General features: G+C 48.7%; 1 long non-coding RNA gene across 1 annotated transcript; it reads right to left on the bottom strand.

The window, feature by feature from the left end:
• Nucleotides 1-719: 719 nt before the first annotated feature.
• On the bottom strand, nt 720-2,473 carry LOC142571242 (uncharacterized). Its single transcript, XR_012825810.1, has 2 exons — nt 2,015-2,473; nt 720-844 (listed from the first exon to the last, which is right to left on the bottom strand). It is a non-coding gene; the product is annotated as an uncharacterized LOC142571242 (long non-coding RNA).
• Nucleotides 2,474-3,878: the final 1,405 nt, after the last annotated feature.

Below are 3,878 nucleotides of genomic sequence, written 5' to 3'. Positions count from 1 at the left end.
CAGATTATAAACAAACACGAACAGTAATTTTTCAGCTGTTAGTACGTTTGTAGAACGTGACAGACAGAAAAAGTATTGAGGCCGGAATGGAAAGCTGGGCAAGTTACTGAAGTTGCAGACTGAGACTTGGCATAGAAAAACACAAGTCATGGATGAGGTGACAATCAGGGGGAACATCTATTTGTCAGCTTTCCCTACAGGCAAGAGGGAAGTGAAGCACAATCAGGGCCGTGTTCGTGTACATGCGCCTTCTGATGTCCTTGGGTCTGCGCGCTCACCTGTTGTCTTTAGGCACCCGGAACAACTTGCAGGGCTTATTTTTGAAGTATTCGTGCATGAAAAGGGTAAAACATCGCGGAACACAAGCACACGTCTATCGAGGACCACGCAACTGAATCATAGAGAAAGAAATTTCAACAAGAGCGGACACTCCCATAGAGCCCAGCAGCCGAATTGCCTGTAGCACCCCAAGCGGATGTTGTTGACTCCTTCCGGTTTCAGTTTTGGGTGCGCGCGTTTTGAACACCAGTTGGTACACGCCGCGCCGGCTCCGCTGCTCGGCGCGGCATTCATTTTTTTTTTCGCTTCTGCTGAACCTCGCGTGGCCTTGGCGTGGAACCGTTTCATTATTAAGTAGAAATGATTGCGATTGACCTTTACAAGACTGCGCCGAATCTGTCAGGTGCAATTTCATAAAGAAAACGAAAAACGCCTTCTGAAATGATGAAATGTTTATTTTGCTCTATATAAATGCTCGTTCAGGGCTTCTTCTGCATTCATCCAAAGTTGTGGCACCAGGTAAGCAGCAGTCGTTGCCGTACGAAGCTCCACCGTATGCCATCAGCTGAAAGAAAGTAAATTACAAGCATGTATCATTTTGGTATATTCACCTAACAGGAGTATTGCGTGTAGAGGCGAAACGTGCGTAAGTGGTGAATGAGCGGCATTAAAGATAAATTCACTTTTACATACATTTTGCAGCAAAGACTCCTGCCAAACAATGCCATAAAATCTGAACATCCGATCTCAAGCACCCCTCCCTTCCCGGGCATTATTTCCTGCACCTTAAGTGCGCAAATACACGGGTGACTGCGCCTTTCCAAAACAATTTGGCCTCAGTCGACGGATGGTACGCCAAGTACACAGAGATGGCTACAACACAGGCGCAGCCAGACCATGTTACACGCTCGCAGAATGCCTTCTAGTCGCACTCACGATGGATTCGTGGGTGCAAAGCCTGTTTTCAGTCGCTCAGAATACATAAATGTCATGTTCTTGAGCTCCTCCGTGTTATGTTTTACGCGTCCTGCCGGCGCATGCAACACTCCCGTGTTATCACTCTCGGCAATCGCTCGTCGCGTTTTCGAGAAGTGTGAGTACCGAAATAAGGTGTATGTTGTTGCAGGGCTATAAAATGCGTCACAAACTTGTCCCACTAAAGTTCAGTACACGCAAAACTAACTCACTATTGCCGGCTTGCTCTTTAGCTAACAGCTTCACAACCCCAGGCGCGGCGAGCAAGCCTCAAGATATCCCAAACAGTTACCAAATAAATTACAATACTTTTTCGGGTCAGAGAATGCGTCACGAACTTCTACCAGTAAGATTCAGTACACGCGAAACTAACTGCGGCACACAGCCGAGCTGCTTTTTGCTAACTGCGCCACTACGCCGAGCGCGGCCACTGTGCTTGAAAAGTACCCCAAAAAGTAGTGAAATTAGTTACAATAATGTCTTGGGTCAGAGAAAGCGTCAGAACTTGTCCCGGTAAGATTCAGTACACGCGAAACTGCGTCACACGGCCAAGGTGTTTTTCGTCAGAAAGCCAGGTGCGGAGAGCGTGCCCAAAAACTACCGAAATAGGTTCTAATTATGCTTGGGCTCATAGAAAGCGTCGCAAACATCCACCAGTACGAGTAATTAACTCATGTTAACTAGGCTTGGACTGCGGAGCTGTTTTTCGATTACTGCGTCACTATATAGGTTCAGTTTTGTGCAGTAAGCCTAAATGTACTTGAAGTGCGTCGCAGACTGTCAAACAAAATTCCTCACCTTGCAGTAGTCCAGTAGTGCAGCGGTGCCGTGTCCAAATGCAGACGGAACACAAGAGAACGCCAGGAGTCCAAAAAACGGGCTACATCCAAAAGAGACGGGTCGCCGAGCACGCAAGCTTCACATGCGCAGCCGGCCACGCTCACTCCTGCGGCTTGTCTGGCGTATGACGTATGCACGCGCGTCTGGCGTGCCGCTAGCTTGTTGCTAGGCAACGCAACAAAAAGTTGCAAAGTATCAGTTCATTTACACGCAAAACTTTATCACATTTAGTGGGAAGGAATAAAAAAAATAAGACGTTGTCTGGAAGTTTATTTCACATTCTTTTTTTCTGATGCTCGCGTCAACTAACGGATGTTGTTGAAACTAGGCGTGACGTCTTTCCTGTTGCCAGTTTTTGAAGAGTGTCCCCTCTTGTTGAATTTCTTTCTCTATGACTGAATGCCCACGCCGGTCAACGCACAGCCCCCTCCCCCCCCCCCCATCGCACGTTTCCTGATAACAGCAGATAACGAAAAATGAAACGAGATGCAGCGGGCTAATCTGGCGCCGGGCCGGCGGGCGCACATGGAGACAGCCTAAGTTGAGGGAGTTGCGAGAAAGGGCAAGGAGAGAAGTTGAGCGGAGGGGCGAAAGGGCATGGCTTGCTTGATGGGCACGCGCGGCCGCGCGTCGATCTAGTTCATACAAGGCAAGCGGATTTGCTTTCCCGCCTTCCTGATAGATGGCGCCAATTACCTCTGCCACCTAGAGTTACTGTATATGCTACCACAGGTAGCAGAGTTGCACGGAGGTCCGCCATCTTGCCTGGCAAGCAACCAAATCTATGCGGCTTCGCCGCACTCTGTTTTTGCAGGCGACTTGCCTACCGTATTGTCGATCGACCGTGGGCGCTATTGCATCGCTTGTAGACTGCTTTTCCGCCTAATCGCAAACAAAGTGCATCGAAACAGCTGACTGAATAAGATCGTCAAGAAAAGGCGCCGAGATCGGTCCCCACCGAAGCTTATGCCAAGCGTATCCGCCGAGTCCATCTGCACGCTCTCGGCGCGTCTAGGCTCAGGAATCAAGAAGTCTAACAAGGATAAATCACCATATTTCAGCTTTCGCATCAGTGTCCTTAAATAAACACAAGTAGCATGAGCGCACAAACAGCACAAGTAGCGATGAGCGCCGATGTGACGCGTGATGAACACAGGTATATATGTGCTGTCGCCGAAGGATCACAGTCCTAGCCTGCGCTTCTCTGACGAAGATATATGAATAGACAGACGTGTCGACTGAAAGGCATCACTGAACTAATAAAACGTTGCATATCCTTCGCGTGAAGAACAACAAACGGCTATCCAAATCGGTAGTAACAGCCCATACAGCGTCCCGGGTCAGTGGTTCATTTAGGACTTTTTTCGAAATTAAAATGCCAATCGCAAGTGAAAATCGGTGTTGTGGAACTTCCGAGCAAGCTGCTGAATATGGACAGCTAATATTTCTTTGTGGTACTGGCGTGAGCTTTAGTTGCTGGGCGATAGCGCATCTACCATGACTGAGCGAGACTTCTCTCTGTGAAACTAAAACTGCTTCTTGGTCCTTGATGTAGAAAATCATGCGCCGATGCTCGGCTTCTGGCGTGGCGTAGTGGTTAAGTACCGGGCTTGGGATTTGCAGGTTCGACGCCTGCCCAGCACCCCAGCATCTAGCGCGCGGCACTGGGCCCATAATCTGGCGCTGAACTGGACACTGGATACTGGGTTTTGCAATAGGCATACCTGCTTATGTGCCAAAGCTCTCAACGTGTAGGCAGTCTTAAATATTACTGGTGAATAAAT

This window comes from Dermacentor variabilis, chromosome 2, assembly GCF_050947875.1.
Source record: "Dermacentor variabilis isolate Ectoservices chromosome 2, ASM5094787v1, whole genome shotgun sequence".
In the NCBI taxonomy this organism is placed as follows: Eukaryota; Metazoa; Arthropoda; class Arachnida; order Ixodida; family Ixodidae; genus Dermacentor; species Dermacentor variabilis.
Note: the sequence above shows the minus strand (reverse complement) of the source record. Positions and strands in the feature narration are given on the sequence as shown.